The sequence below is a fragment of the Podarcis bocagei genome, assembly GCF_964188305.1.
Source record: "Podarcis bocagei genome assembly, chromosome: 16".
NCBI classification, from domain to species: domain Eukaryota; kingdom Metazoa; phylum Chordata; class Lepidosauria; order Squamata; family Lacertidae; genus Podarcis; species Podarcis bocagei.
In genome coordinates, this window is record NC_138142.1 from 30,237,301 (window position 1) to 30,257,860 (window position 20,560).

Consider the following 20,560-nt stretch of genomic DNA (forward strand, 5'->3'; position numbering starts at 1 on the left):
TCACGACTGGACTTAACTGTCAGGGGTCCTTTACTTTTTTAAGCATCACAGAACCACTAACACAGTGGAATTGTGGGTGGGTGGTCCAGTTAGAAATCCACCAATGATGCACTATTCCAGGGGTCAGCAGACTTTTTCAGCAGGGGGCCAGTCCACTGTCCCTCAGACCTTGTGGGGGCCGGACTATATTTTTTTTTGGGGGGGGAATGAATGAATTCCTATGCCCCACAAATAACCCAGAGATGCATTTTAAAAAGGACACATTCTACTCTTGTAAAAACACACAGATTCCCGGACCATCTGCAGGCCAGATTTAGAAGGCGATTGGGCCGGATCCGGCCCCCAGGCCTTAGTTTGCCTACCCATGCACTATTACTTCATCAGTGACATGTTTCAGACGACACCCTCCAAAGACGACAAACCCCAATCCGGAGGGCCCCAAAGCACAGCTTCAAAATACAGCAGGGTTCGATGATATGGCTAAGCAGGTTTCCCTAGCCCAGGCTCATGGGGTGGTGGTTTTGTTTTCTGCTCCAGACAAACCATGAGCTGCAACCAAGGTTTGCTGTATGCCTGGAAGAGAGGAGACCGAGAGGAGATATGATAGCCTTCTTCAAATATTTCAAGGGCTGACACATGGAAGAGGGAGCAAGCTTGTTTCCTCCTGCTCTGGAGTGTAGGACTTGAACCAATGGCTTCAAGTTACAAGAAAGGAGATTCTGAGTAAGAGCTGTTCAATATTCAATACTTCTTTCACTTGGCTGTGAATCCTGGAGGACTTGCTCCCTGCCATGACGGAGCTACAGAAACGGAGGCTGCTGAAGAGGTCAGAGACCCAGATCACTGAGTCTAGGCTTCCACAGCCACCAGCTACCATGAACTACCATTGGCAGGACTGGCAACAACAGCAGCAGATATGTTCTATGCTTACGATAATGTTTTATTCTCTTGCTAATTATGCTGTTTTAAATGTGCATGTTATATTTGCTTTCTCTTCAAAGGTTTAAAGGCTCTCCCCCCCCCCCCCCCGGTTAACTTTGCTGCGATAAATGTGCATTCTGTAGCTGACCTCCATTACAACGCTTTCTTTTGAAACCTTTAAGACAATATTCTAGCTTCCTGTTAATTATGTTGCTTTGAATGTTGACTTCATATTTGACTTTCTTCAGTCATGTTTCATTCTGGATTGTTTCACTTGATCTTTCAATGTCAGCTGTAAATTGCTTTGAGCTCTCCCTCCCCCTTAAAAATATAAAATGTAGGGCAGGCAGAAATCCCACAGGTACAGCTTTGCCTGTCAGATCTTCTTCCTGCCAGCAAAATGCTGCAACCCGTCCAGTTGCTGTTGAAACAATGCTGACCCCTGCCAAGGAAACAGGACCTATCCTACGTAATTGTGAGTCTGTAGCGTTGCAATTTTCCAAAACGAAGACAATTCCCCTCTCCAGCCCCCTGGGAACAGAGAGGATTTGGGATGTCGACAGAGCACTGAGATTTTGCTGTACCCTTTCCTTCTTCTGCATGCTCCCAGCTCTTGGGAACAAGAATGAATTATCTATCTTTAGAACCCGCTTTGCCCCCTTGAACCGCTTCTCACAGGAAATGAATATATGAATATATATATATATATATATATATATATATATATATATATGCTTTCGTAGATTTTCACGGGTACAGGAATGCAGGTTTTGGTGTCTTCGGGTGTCTTCCCGTGTAAGAGTTGGGGTGTCTAGGCGACGTTTCGACGAGGTCTCACTCGTCATCTTCAGGCTGGTGCTTTCGGCTTCTTGTTACTGGAACAGAGCAGGATCTCAGTGTTTGAGTTCCTATAAATACTGTTGAGGGGGTGTGGTGTATAGCCTCCAACGTTCTGGGCAGAGAGGAAGTTCCCAGGTTAGTGTGTCTTTTCTTCTTTTGTTCATTAATTACTTGAGGGATATCTTGAGTGATTTCTTGAGTGATATTCTGAGTACCACTTAGGAGGGTCATTAGGTGTGGATTAGTTGCTAAAGCTTTCGTGTCTTGACCTCTTGAGCTTGTGAAGAGTTTTTTCTGAGAAGATGGCTGTACTGCACTTAGTTGTGCTCTGGCTTGGCTTCGTGTATAGGGGCGAGCTGTGGTTTTGTGCCCTGTGCCAGCTAGATCTGTGTAGGGATTGCAGGGGGGTGCAGCATCCGGAGGTGCCACTATGGTTTGGCTACTGGATGGTGTCTGTAATTTATCTGCCTTCATTCTATAGCGACTGTTTTTTGCTTACTTCATTCAAACAACATGCATGGATCCCCGCAAGCCACAATTAAGAGGGCGGCAATGAAGACCTGACCTTCTCGTAGCAGGGAAAGGAAAGGTTTCAGAGCTCAGGGTGACTTGGGAGCCTTTTCTCCAGCAAGAAGGCAAAAAAGCACTCTTGACATGGTCAGGGGCACTCCTTTAACCAGAACTTAGACTGAAGCACTGGGGGGGGGGGCGGACAGATTCCAGAGCCACTCTCTGGGGCACATAATAATACTATCTCTTTAGGCTCATCCAGGCTTTGTATGGCTGTTGCGTTTGCTTCAGGGAATACCATAAAAAGTAGGATCCCAGAGGGCTGCAGTCAGGTACAGCTCTCGCTCTCTCCTTACCCCAGTGGCGTAGCGTGGGTTGTCAGCACCCGGGACAAGGCAAGTAATTTGTGCCCCCTAACCCGTGGATTTGCGCCCCCTAACCCATGGATTTGCGCCCCCTAACCCTAACCCCCAGATGTTGCGCCCGGTGCGGCCGGCACCCCCTGCACCCCCCATGCTACGCCACTGCCCTACCCCAAACTCACGTGCCGTCATGCACCCCTGCATGGTTGTCCTTCGTTCTCACTCCACCCCTCTCAATCCGTTCTCTTATAGCAAATGTCAGGCCAGCTGGGGCTAAACCCAGCGGAAGATGTGAAATCTTGCTATGTTTTCCATCGGTGGTGAGGAAACCTCTGGCCCACCTGAGTTGGGCTCCCCTCCATCTCAAATGCCACCTTAGGGCTCACTGAGGACCATCCTTGTCCTGAGGGGAGAAGAGAACTGGATTTCAGAAAGCCCCACCCAACCCCCCATTGCAACTTTGCCATATTATGATAGGGGAAACCTGTGGCCACTCAGATGTTGCCACAGTACAACTCCCATCATCCCTGGTGTTATGTACTGAAGTTCTCACCCTGGGCCAGCAGGGGGATACTGTAGATAGTTTTCACTCAGGTCCACATATGCAAATAAGGGATTGAAAGTGACGTTCAGTGATTGGATAGTTACAGAAAGTGGTTACTGTTGCGTTCTAGTGGAGCTCTATATAAGCAGGCTGGCTGAACCCTTCAGTTCAGTTCTGTTCTGGCCTGTGAATAAATAAGAGCTGTTTGAAGAATCGCTGTCTGATATGTTCACCCACAACTTAACTCCTGAGCATTGGCCAGGCTGACGTAGGAAGGGCAAGAAGGAGAGAACTGTCCAAAGAAGGCCATGGAGAGAACCTAAGAAGATTAAGCAGAGCACAGCTGCTGGATCAGGCCAATGGCCCATCACAGTCTTCTCACAGTGGCCAACAAGATGCCTCAAGGCAGGTCCCGAATGCAAGAGACCTTTCCTCCCCACTTGCAATGCCCAGCAACTGATATAAAGAAACCAGAGAGTGAAGGAACAAGTGTCCCTGTTCACTTCTGGACCTGGCCCTTCCCACCACCAGCATGCGGCCCCCAAGACATTATTACACTCAAGGCAATGCCAACTTGGTGCCCTCCAGCTGCTTTGGACTAAAACTCTGGAGGGGCAACAGGGTGGCGATGGGCGTTCAATGTAATGGGCCGCTCAAACAGAAACAGACCCCTGATCAGTGTTCAAAACTCCGATATCTAAGATAGTTGCCAAATGACTCCTTAAACCAAGGTTGCAATCACAAAAACCAACTAGGTTTATCCAACCCATCTTATATAAGTTTCCTGGGCGTTCAGAACAACACAACATATCCCTATTACAACAGGACAAGAGCCCAGAAGTCACATATTTAGTCGCCATATTTTGCGCTGCCATGATAGATACTCGACAAAGAATGGTCTATGCTGCAATTCAATCCTAAACTGAAGGCCCATATTGTTAGATCCGCACTTCTGAAACCCACCCCATATAGCTGTGTTAACCAATCTTTTAATTTTTCTTCTAAATTTTTACTCACCCATTATCTAGGCTTAATTAAGTATTCTATGTATATGTTTAAATCTACGTTTGGTTCTTGCTCCTATTTAATTAATACTGTTATACTATTTATTTAGATGTTTTGCTTATGCTGGTCTATGACTGTAATAAACTACTTGAACTTGAACTTGAACTCAAAAACGGAATGTCTAGTTGCCATTTTGGGGCAAGGAGGCTCTAAAGTCTAATTTGTCAAATGATGGACTGACTGTGATTGATTCTCATTTAAACATCTGGCTAGTTCAGAGGACAGCCTTGAGCCTCAGTTAAGAACTTTGAGAACTTAAAGAAGAAAAGTCCCTTGATCCAAGGACAGTCCACATATATATTGGCCTCTTCCGACCTCTTTTTCTTAATGGCGACTGCTCCTGCTCTGGCTGCACAGAAAAAGCATTTGGGTTCCCGAAATTCATTCCGATTGTGCAGATAAAATATAACTGATAGAATTCTACAGGATTGGGTACTAGTGTGTGAAAACAGTCTAAATCCAATAACCCCCAGGTGGCAGAGACGTCAGGTGCCATCCTGGTGCCCAGGCATCATCACTAGGCTGCGAGTGGCCGAAAGCCAGGTGCAAAATGCGCCTGGCTAATTTCGAACACTGCCCCTGATCCATCGCGTTCCCCTGCTAATGGCAGGTGACCCAAAGCTAGAATAGTTTGAAGTCCTCCGGCAAAGAGGAGCCCACCTGCCCTCCTAGCTCTCTAGGCCATCGGCTCCACTGGCAATGGACATTTCTCCTGGAACACAAGATGCAGACCTACCCTTTGGACCAACATCAAGGAACATGCCTTTGTCATCATTGATGGGGCAGCCCTTTGGGTATCTGAGGAGGGCTATCCTGTCCCCCTCTCTGCCTTCCGTTCAGCATGCTGAACACACCCGGCTCCTTCACACCTCCCTCAAGGGACGGCCTTTCCATGCCCATCTCCGCATTCACTGTCCTCCTCTGAACCTGGTCCAATATGTCTACGTTCTTTGGAAAGTGCAACACCACAACCTGCCACAGTTTGGTCCTTTGTTCTCTTTACGTTTTGCTTCCGTTGGTTCTGCTGTGGCTTCCTTTGTTTTGCCCTTCTCCCCAAAAGACAACAATTATTATTTCTAAAAGAAAATAATAATGCTTGATTGCTCTCCTCCCCACCTCCAAGCACAGTCAGAGACGCAAAAGAGAGAAGGGCTGAACAACTGAGGAGGTGCATAGCCAGGGAGAACTCTGCCAAAATACTCAGGCTGGGAAGAGGGGAGGGGGCCGAAGAGGTATTTTGCATGCAAAGGAGTCAGCGGCAGTGCTGTTGGCTCCAGCTCAACCCCAAATCTGAAGATGACTTCCTGACTAGGCCTTTAAATATACCTGTCATTGTGTTTCTGGCATTTTGAAGTGCTAATTAAAGGTGCTGGACTCCTGCAGAACATCCATTAAGCTGAAGGAATCAGTTGTCTTTAAAAAAAAAAGTTTGATAGCAGGGATGAAAATACAGTGGTACCTTGGTTACATACGCTTCAGGTTACAGACTCTGTTGACCCAGAAATAGTGCTTCAGGTTAAGAACTTTGCTTCAGGATAAGAACAGAAATCGGGCTCTGGCGGCGCGGCAGCAGCAGGAGGCCCCATTAGCTAAAGCGGTGCTTCAGGTTAAGAACAGTTTCAGGTTAAGAACAGACCTCCGTAACGAATTAAGTACTTAACCCGAGGTACCACTGTAAACTGCAAAAAATAAAAAGTGCTCAACTCTTAAAAGACACCCCCAGGAAAGTAATCAGGCTGGGGCACAGCACGGGGCCTTCTTGAGGTTGGTGCCTTAATCGTTTAACTAACAATGCCATGTACACCCACCTCAAACACACTAAAGCCTGACTCCACTGCCGAGGGTGTTATTTATATCTCAGCCATGGAATGGAATGAAAGGAAGGAAAAATCACGAAGGAAGAGTATACACGAGTAGCAGGAAGAAGGTCAGGCGGGCCAAAACTCAGAATAAGCTCCGGCTTGCCAGAGAGGTTAAAAATGATAATAAAGGTTTCTTCGGCTATGTTCGAAGCAAGAAGAACAAGCAAGTCCCTTGCATGGAGAAATGCTATTGGGTGACAGAGAGAATGCGGAACTGCTCAACACCTACTATGCCTCTGTCTTCACCCAAAAGGAAAGCAATCCCCAGCCTGGAGATAATAGAATAAATAATGCAAAGAGGAAACTGCAACACAAGATGGGAAAGTAAGTGGCAAGGGAACTTTAAATGCATTCAAATCTCCAGGGCCTGATAAGCTGCACCCCAGGGTAGTAAAGGAGCTTGAGGATGTAATCTCAGAGTCTCTGTCTCTAATCTTTGAGAATTCTTGGAGAACAGGTGAGGTCCCTGCAGACTGTAGGCGGGCAAATGTTCTTCCCATCTTCAAAAAGGGGGGAGAAGAAGACCTAGGTAACTACCAACTGGTGAGCTTGACATCGATACCAGGGAAGGTCCTAGAACAGATAATTCAACAGTCAGTCTGTGAGCACTTAGAAAAGGATGCTGTGATTACTAAGGCCCAGCATGGGTTTCTCAAAAACAAGTTATGCCAGACAAATCTCATTTCTTCTTTTGACAGAGTTACAAGCTTGGAGTAGAGTATAAAGTATTGTTCTCCCTTTGTTTAGTAAATACTGTATCTGTGGCTTCCAGCTTAGGTTGTAGTGAAAAAAGACTCCCAGGTATTTAAATTTGAAAACCTGTTCTAATTGGACTCCATCCAACTTCCAGCTGTAAGTTTTCCGAGACCTGGTAAAGACCAGGACTTTAGATTTCTCATGATTAATTGTCAGATGGTTGAGTTTGCAATAAGCCGCAAAAGTCTTTAGGGCTCTGCATAAACCGACTCTAGAGTAGGAAAGGATCGCTGCATCGTCGGCATATAGGAGCAGAGGGCAGCGGAAATCAGCTAGGCGGGGGGCATGAATGTTGGCTTGAGACTCATTCAGAAAGAGCTTCATATCGCTAATAAACAAGTTAAAGGTAGATCAGGGGAATGTTGTGGACATAGTGTATCTTGATTTCAGTAAGGCTTTTGACAAAGTCCCCCGATATATTCTTGCAGAGAAGCTAGTAAAATGTAGGTTGCATGAGGTAACTGTTAGGTGGATTTGTAGCTGGTTGACTGACCAAGCCCCAAAAATGCTGACTAACAGTTCCTCGCTATCCTGGAAAAAAGGGACAACTAGAGTGCCAAAGGATTATGTCCTGAGCCTGTTTTTGTTCCACATCTTTGTAAATGACCTTTGAGGAAGGTATTGAAGGAACGCTAATCAAATTTGCAAAAGACACCAAACGGAGAGGGGTAGCCAATGCCACTGAAGACAGAATTGGGATTCAAGATGACCTTAACAGATTGGAGAACTGGGCCAAAACATTTCAACATGGACAAATGTAAGGTTTTACACTTAGGCAGGAATAACCAGATGCACAAACATAAGATGGGGACACCTGGCTTGCCAGTAGTACATGTGGAAAGGATCTGGGGGTCTTAGTAGGTCACATGATTAACATGAGTCAACAGTGTGATGCAGCAGCAAAAACAGCTAATACTATCCTAGGCTGCATCAAAAGAAATATAGTGTCCCAGTCAAGGAAGGTAAAAGTCTTGCTCTGTTCTGCCTTGGTCAAACCACAGCTGGAAGACTGTGTCCACTTCTGGGCACCACAATTTAAGAAGGATGTTGCCAAGCTGGATGTGTGCAGAGGAGGGCGACCAAGATGATCAAGGGTCTGGAAACTAAGCCTTATAAGGAACAGTTGGAGGAATTGGGTATGTTTAGCCTGGCAAAGAGGAGACTGAGAGGAGATATGATAGACTATTGCCATGTTCAGATTCAACCACATACCAGAAAATTCAGGTTGCATAATTATAGCTACCTAGGCGGTCCTGCACAACAAACCCACTCCCCCCCCAAAATCAGGCTTTTCGTGATAAGGAAAGTGACAGAACACACACACCAAAAAGTGTGGGTTAATATTTGCTTTGATGCAATGTCATCTAACCTCTTTGCAAACAAATCAGGATGAATGCTCAACAAATACATCACTTGGGAGTGCCCAGTGTTAAACCTTTTTAGAGCATTTGCACCAATTTCTTTGCAGAGAGGTTAAATGACAATAAACATCCATCCTGAATGAATTCTAAATTGCTTGCGGGGTGTTTATATGTCTTCCTATTAAGCTATTGTTCATCCTGCGCTTTTCCTAACTGCAAAAAGTCTGCTCATTTTTTCTTGAAGTGGATTTGTTGAACTAGGGCAAACCTAAATTTCTACTACACACCTGATCCCCCCTGCAAAATACAGAGTCTGGAGGAGCCCTGAGAGTCTTGCATGAAAAAAACCGCAGGTTGTAACCAATGTTAATCCTGCTCAGAGTAGACACATTGAAATCAATGAGCATTATTAAATTAGGTCCATTATTTTCAATAGGGCTGCTCTGAGTACAACTAAGCTGAATTCAGCGCAAGAGCTCTTTCACACTAGAGGATGTGTGCTGCACCAAGAAGGCACTAGGTTCAATCTGCAACATCTCCAGTTAAGGGGATCAGGTAGCAGATGATGGGAAGGACCTTTCTCTGTCTGAGATCCCAAAGAGCCACTGGGAGCAGACAACTTCTCTCCTATGTTCCTACGAATCCAAACTTGAGTCTCTCAGCTGAAGCATACCAGTAAAACCCACAAGAAAGTAGGGTTGCCAACTGTTTCTTCCTGTTAAGACCCCCATGAATTTCACATCTGTGTGACAGGCAGAAACTCATAGGTATAGCTTTCATCTGTTTTATGCCCATGCCAGCAAGATGTGGCAGCACCCATTGAATTATTGCCTGCTCTGTGGTTGTTAAAGGATACAGGGCCACAGCAAAAACAAGAGACACTTGTCCTGTATGGTTTCAAGTCTGTACCACTGCCTGTCCTAAAGAAAAGTATAATCCCTGGTCAGAGAAGACAAAGCTGGCAGATCATGGACGCACACAGAGCATAGAAGATGCTTTGTACCTTCCTAGGTTGAAACACAAATCAAAAACTAAGAATGCTGTGAAGGCATGGTTTCAACAGCGAACAGGGTGATCTGAAGGCCAGTGTTGCTAATTGGATTACTAGCCAGATAAGCCTTGTTGAAGGCATTAAATTCTGCCTCCATGCCCAGTCCCCCAAAAGACATAAATCCTATCATTCGTCTGGCCATTCCAGAACCTACCACAGTCTGCATCTGGGCTTGACACAACAGGACAGTCTTTGCCAACTGGATGTTTTGCACCACAGCTCCCATCAGCCCCAACCATTGCACTGAATGGCCACAGCTGACTGCAGTTCACTGATTTCAAAGAGTCTGCTCTCTGAGTAGGGCTTAAGTTGACCACAACCCAATCTCTTTCCAGGATCCCTTCCTCCAGACATCCCCACGTTTGGAAAAAGGTGCTATGTCTAAGGCATGCATCAGATTAAGCCTTGGGCAGGCTGCTCATCTGCAATGTCAATTTATACTCCCCAAGGCAGATGGAGGAGGCGGGAAGGGTGTTAAAAACCCTAAAATTCCAGTAAAGAATGGGCTAAGTGCAGGTGTGGCCTGCAGGGGATAGTTTGCAGCTCAATGAAAGAGCAGTGGCTCTGCATGCGAAAGGTCCCAGATTCAAGACGCCCTGCTGCTTGAAACTTTGGAGAGCTGCTGCCAGTAGACAAGACTGAGATAGATGGTTGGTCTGACTCAGCAGAAGGCAGCTTCCTATGTCCCAGTATCAGGCACGTCCAAGCCACATCAGACAAACCTGCCCACAACATAGTAAAGTTAGAATCCAAGCGTCCAAGGGGAATCAGTAGCTACACAAGCCAGTTGGGGAAACCTGGAAGAATTCAGGCGGCAGGGGCGCCACCTGAGCATCAAAAGACTTGGTATCATCACACACAACAAGGAAGCACTTCCCAGTCAGCCTGAAATAATAATCCAGCCACTAGAAATATTAATCCGGCTGCGGGGAATATTAATCTGCCTCTGGCAAAGAGGAGCAACTGACCCAAATGAAGTCCCTTTTGCCTCTGGGATTATGTGGTGCAATTGGGGTGGGGATAAAGGATAAAGCTTGTGAATGTGAAGGCACAGGAAGTTCCTGCCTTATTCTGATATAATGATATAATGATAGGGGCACAGGAAGATGCCCTAGATCGTCAGATGCTTGGTCCATCTAGGTCAGTACTGTCTCTACACCAACTGGAAGTAGGTCTCCAGGTTTCTAGGCAGGAGTCTCTCCCAGCCCAACTCAAAGATGCTAGGGACTGAATTGGGGTCTCCAATGTGCAAATCATGCACACTCCTTTTCCTAAAAGCAAGCTGAAGATTCCAGTCCTCATTGTTCTTCACAAAGGGCTAATTTAACTAGGAACCTAAGAGGCTGCCATATACTGAGCCAGGCCACTGTGTTTTCCCATCACCTTCCTTACTGCAAAAAGTCCTATGGGAGGTGGACTAACAGCACCAAATCCACTTCAACTGCACAACCTGAACTGGGCAGAATGTCCAGAACAGCAACTGTATGAACACACCTTGGTATTCAGTGACATAGTGCCTCAGAGCGCGCGCACACGCACACGCACACAGAGACAAAATTTAGAAAGCATTTCTTAATGTTTCACTTGAATCCACCTTTTCACAGGATTTGTGTTTCCTATAGAATGGTTAGGGGTGATGGGGGCTGGGAGTCCAGCTAAATCTGGAGGGCCGCTAGTGCCTTTCATAGATAAATATATATATTTTTTAATGACCACCAGCAATTAACAAAATGGAACAATTGTAGTGTTACTTATAGACAAGTATACGGAAGGAAAGAAGTAAGCCAGAGCTAGCACAGCAAGAGGAAATCTCTCATCCATCAGGAAATGCAGCTGAGACCAGAGAGCCACTTCAAAACTGGGCAGCAGGTGGACAGAGGGCTTTATCCCTTGTATTAACAAGAGTAACACACTGAAACCAAAGGCCTGGGAATCTCTAAGGCTGAATTTCTCCCCTAGATTTCCCCCACACACACACGCAACACCCCCCCTCCCATTGCTAGGCTGGATTTCTCTTGAGAAGCCCCTGTATACTCATGATTTGACACAGAGGTTTCTCAGATTTCTCCAGTGTGGTACAGCCACTTCCATTCTGGCAGCTACAAGCAATTTATGTCTCAGATCGTTCTGTGCCAAAGAGTTATTAACTCCAACTCTGAAACGCCCACCCTTTTAAATAAAAAAGTAAATGCAATGGCATTCAGTGTCCTGACTCCTACACAGTGGCGTAGCGTGGGTTGTCAGCACCCGGGGCAAGGCAAGTAATTTGCGCCCCCTAACCCGTGGATTTGCGCCCCCTAACCCATGGATTTGCGCCCCCTAACCCTAACCCCCGGATGTTGCGCCCGGTGCGGCCAGCCCCCCCTGCACCCCCCACGCTATGCCACTGCTCCTACAGCAAATTTAAGAGGATGTATCCGGTGCACAGACTGGGAATTGGGGTAGTCAGCTAACACTCCCTCCCTTCCCTCCCCAGGAGTCAGCAGTGACTTATCTGGGTTCACAGTTTTGGGTTCTTTTCCACCCACCACGCTAAGGGTAGTGATGTTACCATTTGCACACACAAAAACCACCAATTCACTTGGGCCCATGCATCCGAATCCCCCCCCCCCTCCGACCAGCCTCACTGCAGCTCCTGTCCAGTCGAATGAGGCACGTTCCCCGGTGGATCGGGCCCTACAGAGCAGGTTCTCCCCCCCCCCCCTTCCCCGCGTCTCCCCCTCCGCCATCCTTCATGGTCCACCCCAAATCCACCAACTCACCTCTGCCTCTCGGGGCGACAGGGAAGCCTCTGCGCAGGTTTGTGCGTTGAGAAACAGAATCCTAAAAATGTGTCCCCTCCCCCGAACCGCCTCTCAACCCCAGGGAATTCGATTCACAAATCTCTCGCTCCTAACTTATTTTGCAACCGTCGTTGCCCTTCCGAACAGCTTTACAGCTAGGAAGCAATCAGGCTAAAATAGTTTTTATAAAAAATGTAAAAACCAAATCAAGCAAATGAAATCCACAGCGCCCATCTCAAGCATGCTTACTCGAGAGGAAGTCACCTTCCTCTCCAAAGGACCAGATGGCATTTAAAGTATTTGGCTATTTTTTCTAGAAAGGAAGGAGAGGTCCTCCTTTCGGTCCCCTTCTCCCCCCCCCCCACTCCCTGGAGCTTTCCCCTCGGAGGGAAAGATTCTCACACCACCTTGGCTTTCTGCCCGGGTCACCCTGTTCTCACGTTGAGCCACGCCAATGGAAACGCATTGGGATGCGTGCAGAAAGAAAGGAGGAGAGCGCCATGCCCTCGGCCCCCCCATCCCAATAGGAACAACGCCAAAAAGGAGGAGGGAGAAGGAAAAGGGAAAAGGGAAAATCCTTGCATCAAGAAAAGACCCTGTGCAATGGCTGGCTGGAAGAGGGGAAAGGGTTCCAGGACGGCGGGGGCCGGATATGGTGCCCCCCTCCCCACGGAAAAGCCAGCTTCTCCACCCGCCCCCCGACTGGAGGACACCCCCCGTTCCCGACGCACCTGTCCCCCTCCCGGCGCCCGCGTCGCCGCGGCTCCCGCTCCGGCGCTCCGCCTTGGGGAATGCCTCGGGGGGGCTCGTCCCCCAGCGCCGCATCGCCCGGCCCGGAGCAGCGGCCAAGCCAGCAGCAGCAGCAGCAGCCCTTCCTGGGAGCCGGGCAGAGGGCGCGTTGCGCGCAGTCTACGAGCCGGCGGCGTCCCGGCGCAGCGCCATGATGTGTCTTGGGGAGGCGGAGGACGGGCGCTCGCTCCCCCGACGGCGGCGGAGGCGCGGGGAGAGGAGGACGCGGCGGCGGCGGCAGCAGACCAGCCAGAGGGCGCGTGCGGGCGATGCGGCTCTATACAGTATACACACACACACACATACACACACACACACCCTGGCACGTGTCGCCGGGTGGAGTGTGTGGATGGGGGGGGTCGGTTTCCCTAGGCGAAGATCCTGCACGTGCGCGCGCTCCGCGAAGGCGCGTGTTGCGCTTGGCACGCGTGGACGTGCCTGCTGCTGCGCCGCGGGTTGTATCCAACCGAGTTGTGCTCGCAGCAGAGCCGTTGGGATGGCTGGACCGAGGTGAGTCGATGGGTGCCCAATCGGGAGTTTGGCTAACGTGGGCTACAACCCAGGGTTACGTCTTACGTGCGAATGCCACCACCACCCCCGGCAGTCTCTTGGCCTTTGCTGGGCGTTAGGTTCCGCGCGCGCGCGCTTCTGCGCCTTTTCCTCTTTGTGTGGACACGTGAGGGCGTGCATGATTCCCCATCTTCAGAGGAAGAGCTCGGCTCACCGGTGCCCAGTTAGGTCTCCTCCATTCCATTTCGCCCGGCGACTGGTTCCAGTGCCGAAATGGGAGAAGCCAAGGCAAGGAAAGGCAAGAGGGCTTCACTCGGACGCTCTACTTCTGTTGATGCATCCTAAAATAGCATTAGCTTTTTTTGCTGCTGCATCACACTGTTGACTTGTGTCAAGCTTGTGGGCTACAACATCTCTGGCATCCCCACTGAAAAGGATCCAGAAGGCAGGCAATGGGGAAAGGTCTTTCTCTGCCTGGGACATGCTGGGTATAGGGCTGGGGCAGGGGGCTACCAGTCCCACCTTGGTTTGATGAAGCAGGACTTGTTTTACCCCCTTACTGAGAAGCAAAGTTCAGCTTACAAGCCTATGCATACAACCTGAGAGCGAAACAGCATCATTTACCAGAACTCTGGTGCACTTTCCACATGGCATGAGCATCTTCAGGAGAGACACTCTTAGCCAGATGCTCCCAAGGTTCATCTTAAGGTAAAGGGACCCCTGACTATTAGGTCCAGTCGTGGCCGACTCTGGGCTTGCGGCGCTCATCTTGCTTTATTGGCCGAGGGAGCTGGCGTACAGCTTCTGGGTCATGTGGCCAGCATGACTAAGCCGCTTCTGGCGAACCAGAGGAGCACACAGAAACACCGTTTACCTTCCCACCGGAGCGGTACCTATTTATCTACTTGCACTTTGATGTGCTTTTGAACTGCTAGGTTGGCAGGAGCTGGGACTGAGCAACGGGAGCTCATCCCGTTGCGGGGATTCGAACCGCTGACCTTCTGATTGGCAAGTCCTAGGCTCTGTGGTTTAACCCACAGCACCACCCGCGTCCCTAAGGTTCATCTTACAACTAAACCAGGGCCTTTAGTGTGCTGGTACCTGCCCTTTGGAATGCACCCCCAACACACATCAGGGTGCACTTCAACCATTGGGGCAAGTGGGGGCTTGCCCCACCAACCTCAGTCTGCCCTCTGCCAGATTTCCCCCCCCCCACTTGCCTGCCTTCTTACTTACAACTAGTTAGGGTGGCTCTGTCCTGCTATTAACTCTGGCTCCATCTACTGTTGGTCTTCCTGAATTTTGCCCCTGCTAGTCCCAGCCAATGGGCACCAGCCGCTCCTGGTCTTGGCATTTAACAGCCTGCGGAAAACTCACCTGATCTCGCAGCAGGCTTTCCCAGAAGCATGATCTAGCTGTGTTGATGTATTTCTTATAAGTATGTGTCTGAAAGCACAGGTGTGCCCAGCACTCATGTGTATTCATACACACACCGCAAATATATTTTACTAGAGTGATGAGGTTTGTCCATTAGGATATGTGTTTACTCTCACACTTAACCTTCTGCCCACAAAAAGTTCTTACACCAGAGGAATAAAGGAAGCTTGGTTTATTACATGTAATGAAGGTAAAAGGGTTATGTTCCAGGTAAGGCTGGGTGATATGTCAACATATTGTCCAAAACCAGTTTGAAGTCCATATTGCAATGTCGGTTTCATAGTTTCTGACCTGGCAATAGATGGTGAATGATGATGTGTGCAAAAATTGCAGTGTGGGAGGAAACCGTGACGCCAGCCAGTGCCTCTGCATAGCTCCATCCTTGTTTCATACATGGTGATATATTCATATATCACAATGTTTAGCTGGTGATATATCATGATTGAAAAGTAGATCTCAGCCAGGCGCAGTTCCAGGTTATCGCTCACATTGGCAGAGTGCGTATAAGCCTGCGCTGTTGTGCCCCCGTCTCATGTCCTGTTCTGGATCCATGCATGGTCACACATTCATGAGTTGCCTGTATAAATGGTGCTTCATGCAGCAAAATTACAATTTGAGCAAGCAACGGATCCTTCAATACAGGCACACTTTGATCCCTGATTATTCTCAAAATCCTACAGAGAATGAAAATTTTGCTGCAGAACTCAAGAAATGGAGGTGGGGCGGGGGGAGGAAGTGTATACCTGTCCTGAAGGAGAAGCAGGTATGGATTCCTTGATGGCACCAAGTAGAATTCTCCTCGGAGTTTTGAGAGCCATCTAACCTTTGCAAATCTAGGGCTTTTGTACCATTTTTGCCAATGCGTTCAAATAGAGATGACCAATTCCTATAATTCCAATACTCCTGTGGTTCTGTTGAATGTATCCCAGAGTTTCCTGCCTTTTCTCCACTTTCCCCATAATTCACAGTGAGCGATGACTAAACTGGCCGCCTTGTCTGCCTCCTGCCTCAAAGTTATCCCACCATTATCTTGACGGCCTCCATTCAAGTGTTAAGTCAATTTTAATGGTAGCTAGGTTAACATGCGCTGATCCTTATACAAACAAGGATGTCTCCTGAATGCCTTGCAGGACCTGTTCTTGAGATTAGACTCGTACCGGGGTCAAGACAGTTAATAATGGAGGGTCTCCTGTCATACGAAGTTATGTCAAACTTTGTACTCATGCCGTGATCTACAGTAATAAACCAAAGTTCGAACTGACACACTGCCTATTCACATATTTGATCTGGATATCTTTTTATGGGTCTTGTACTTCATTTATGAATGTAATTTGATGGCTGGTTTTCTACTGTTCACTGCCATTCTTATTATTTTTCTCAATAATATAATAAGTTTCCTACAGTGCTGCAGCTCTTGCCACCGCAAGATTGTGCTCCTACACGATAGGGAGGAGGGTGGGCTTTCCTGCCCCCAGCAGTCCAGCTGCCCTTCCTGCCATCTCCTTTCAGCTTAAACCTGACTGCAGCTGCTCTGCTCCTCAAATCTCACATTTCCCTCCTCGCCCCCTTCCCTTTCCCTTCCCTGAGTGGCTAAGTGGAAATGCTTCTTGAAATGGTTGGAATTTGATATTTTTTAGGAATTTGTTACCGAAAGGCCAAGCCGTAAATGCACAGTGAAGAACACAGCTGCCAAAAGGCAAAGTACAATGGTACCTCGGGTTAAGAACTTAATTTGTTCTGGTGGTCCGTTCTTAACCTGAAACTGTTCTTAACCTGAGGTACCACTTTAGCTAATGGGGCCTCCCACTGATGCCATGCCGCTGCCACACAATTTCTGTTCTCATCCTGAAGCAACGTTATTAACCCAAGGTACTATTTCTGGGTTAGCGGAGTCTAACTTGAAGCGTCTGTAACATGAAGCGTCTGTAACCCGAGGTACCACTGTAATACAAACCATCAGGCTCTTCCTATGTTCCAGAGCAGAGGCTGGGGACAGCTTCTCCTCTGAGCCACAGCCAGTGGGACAATGGATATAAATTTCACCTATCTCCTGTGGGCTGGTTTCTTCATCCACTCATGGTCCCCTCTCCACCCTCCATCCAGACAAGCAACAGGCATGATCAGAGAAACACCTGAAGTGCAAATCAGGACTGGTGAAGGTCTGGGAAGAGTTCTGAGGGCCAGGTGGAAAGACCTGGAGGGCCACATTCAGCCTCCAGCAGTGGCGTAGCATGGGCTGGGGCACAGGGGCGGTTGCCCCAGGTGCAAAATGTAAAGGGGTGCAAATATTTCCTTCACATCCCACCCCACTCTCTCCTGCCTGTGAAACTTTGCTAACAGTTCTGTGCTGGCTCCTCCTACCTGGGTGGCCAATTGATGGCCCTGCCTTTAAGACTGGAGCACCCAATCAGACTTGGCTAGGATTGAACTGGCTCACTGGTGGCCAGAGCCAATAAAGACCCAACAGGATGCCCCCTCCCCAGGCTGTGCTGGGCAAGGCCAGGCAGGAGGACACTCCTAGTCCCAGATCCAGTGGGAAGCAGGGCGGGGGAGGGGAGGAAGAGGAGAGGAGCTTCTGTTCTCAAAGCTAGAGGGGGCATCTTAGAGTGGCTGGCATGCAGAGATAATAATACCATGCCCATTCCTGCCTTGCCACTCTGTGCCTTCAAGGGGCTGGAGGTGATTGTGCTCCAGGTGGCTAACGGCAAGGAGGCAGGAAGGAGAGGAGACCCAGTGGGAGTGGTTGGTGGGTGGGCTGCTCTTGCCTGTTCCACTCAGGGGGGTGACCTTCTCAGGAGCTCTCTGCCAAGGGGTCTTGGCAGGTCCCTAGATGGAGGTGCATGGCAAACCCAGGAGCCGCCTTCGGGGCTGAATTGTGACTGAAGCTGCCACTACCACCACTTTTTAGGGGGTGCAATACTTGACTTGTCCTGGGCGCTTTCAACCCACGCTATGCCACTGGCTTCAAGCCTAAGGTTTCCCTTCCCTGACCTACTGTAGGTGGTAGACAATTTGGCAGCTGGTTCTGTTTTCTTTCTCCTCCTCCCCTCAGGTTGAATGCCCTTCTGCTGGCATTTGTGCATTCACATAAAATTGTTATAGCTGGCCACATAAGATGGGTGGGGATCCTATGGCCCCAGGGCAGTTGGACTTTGTCCCCATCTCTTCTGCCTGAAATTTTTAAACATAATTCTTTACAGCAGGTGTTCTGTTTGCAGACAACCCTGTTGTTCCTTCCATCTTCCTCTTTCACCAAATACTTTTTCATTGTTAAAAGAAGGTTATTCCCTGACAGAGAGGAGGTGGAGGGGACACAAAGGGTTATATTGAGCTAAGCCCTGCTCAGAGTGGACCCAATGAAACCAATTGCCACAGATCAACCCTGCCAGTTATGGGGTGAGTCTGTGAGCTTCTTGGGATACTGGGGAGAGTCCTGGATGAGATGCAGAAGTGTCAGAAAAAGAAGAGGTTACCAATTAGGGCATTGATATATGTGTTTTTATTAGTCCTTTGTACCATGCTTTATCAAAGGGATGCAGGTGGCACTGTGGGTTAAACCACAGAGCCTAGGACTTGCTGATCAGAAGGACAGCGGTTCGAATCCCCGCAACAGGGTGAGCTCCTGTTGCTCAGTCCCTGCTCCTACCAACCTAGCAGTTCGAAAGCACATTAAAAGTGCAAGTAAATAAGTAGGTACCACTCTGGCAGGAAGGTAAACAGCATTTCCGTGTGCTGCTCTGGTTCACCAGAAGCAGCTTAGTCATGCTGGCCACATGACTTGGAAGCTGTACACCAGCTCCCTCGGCCAATAAAGCGAGATGAGCACCGCAACCCCAGAGTCGTAAGTAAAGGTAAAGGGACCTAATGGTTAGGGGTCCCTTTTCCTTTACCTTTTTACCATTCTTTATCACACATTTTTTGTATTAAATGGTATAGATCCAGGTAGGTAGCCGTGTTGGTCTGACGCAATCAAAATAAAAAAATAAAAAATTCATGCATTTAAAAGCTTATACCTAGAACAAACTTAGTTGGTCTCTAAGGTGCTACTGGACAATTTTTAAGCGATATAGAAATGTTCCTTTAAGAATAAACCTACATCCCTTCATTTCAATGGGTCTACTTTGAGTTGGACTTAGCTGGCTACATCCCAAAGTGGATAGGCTTGCCCTCATCCAGATGTACAGCCTGCAATTTCTCTCCCTCCCTCCTGGGAATCAGACACCCCTTCTCTCAATAAGGCCCTTCTCTCCCCCAAGATGGGGAAAGTCTTGGAGAATTGGAGCAGAAAATGCCACTTCCCCTCCCCTCCCCATCTCCGCCAGCCTCTCCTTTGTCCCAGCAGCCGGACACCCATTGTGCGCTGGGGTGAGGGGCAGGGGGCTGACCTGTCTACGAGGGGACAATAGCATGCATGCTGGAACTTGAGAGGTCCCCTTTGTTCCTCCCTGCCTCCCGCCCCCACGCCCCAGCCCTTCCTCCCATCTCCCCCTCCCCTCCCAGGGCGAAGGGCAGAAGCTTGAGCCACAAAGCAGCGATTGTGGCTGCGTCCCATGAGAGCGAGAGCAGAGAAGGCAGGCGGATGCTGGCCTTAAAAGCAGCCTGGGACAAGTCTGCCGCTGGCGGAAAACACCCACACAGCTGGCACGCAGTGTCATAAAATCAGACAGGAGAAAGAGGTGCAACCACAGCTGGGATGCTGGCCCTGTCTCAGCCTGGCCAGCACACATATTTTTGCTTCCAGCTTAGTGTGTCAATTTTGTTTTTGAAAAGCAGGTTCCAGCCAGCATGCCCAATGGTCAGGGATGACGGGCATTGCAGGGGCCTGGACTAGATGACTCTCGGGGTCTCTTCTACGATTACGATTCTAGTCACCCCCTTTCTATATGTTATTTCTCTTCTATACAGCTGCTGCAAGTACGGCTGCTGTCCTCTTCAAAAGCATTGGTACATTTCCATAAGCCTTACTTACAACAAATCTCAGAAGGTAGACCAGTCCCCTTCCATGCCAGTGGCTGAGAGAATAAAAGCATTTGGACACAAGACCGCTCAATGCAGGGCTGGTGAGCCTTCCCCCCCCCCCCAGCCAGAGGGCTGGCCAGAAGTTGGATGGCCATCTGTCATGGATGCTTTAGATGAGATTCCTTGCATTGCAGGGGATTGGTCTAGATGAATCTCTGGGTCCCTTCCAACTTTACAATTCTATAAGCCAGGAAATGGGGTGCAGGTATTGAGGGCCACAGCAGTAGCAGAGCACTTGTTTTGCAGCCAAAGCTGGCAGTTTCCAGACACGGCCTGGAGAGTCTTGTATGAAACGCAGGAGAGGTTTTACAATTCGGTGCAGCCAATGCTGGATCAATATGGACCAGTTGTCTTGAGTTGGCATAAACCGGTTTCCTATGTATTTCCAAACCACCACCCCCAGGCACCCGCTTATGGACCTTATGGACCTCCATTAAAGGGTGAAGCTGCCTGACCCAGCTTCGCCCCCCCCCCCCAAGAAAAAGCTTCTGGTGAGCAATGTGAATTTGCTGGCCCCTGGTGGTCACAGTCCAAACTCCCTTCACTGAGAGAGCCAGGACTTCTGACAACCGCAGGTACCAGTATCTGCTAGCTGGTCAATTCATGGTTTCTATTCACACACTTTACATTTCAAAACGCTTTAGCAGCATGTTTGCATTCACAACAAACCTGAAGGTGTTTGTCATGAGGAGTGGCAGCTGCCTGGGGCTATGGCAAAGGTGGAACTTGAGGCAGAGACCAGAGCACCTA

The 20,560-nt window shown here is 48.7% G+C and overlaps 1 protein-coding gene across 2 annotated transcripts in view; it reads right to left on the minus strand.

The window, feature by feature from the left end:
• Positions 1–13,133, minus strand: part of GAL3ST3 (galactose-3-O-sulfotransferase 3) — a 29,633-nt gene extending 16,500 nt beyond the window's left edge. The window contains exon 1 of one of the 2 annotated variants that reach the window (XM_081174193.1): positions 12,787–13,133. The gene's annotated coding sequence lies outside the window, so the exon portion shown is untranslated. Of the gene's footprint in view, positions 1–12,034; positions 12,700–12,786 lie in introns of those variants that run through there. The other variant, XM_081174195.1, reaches the window with a different exon arrangement.
• Positions 13,134–20,560: the final 7,427 nt, after the last annotated feature.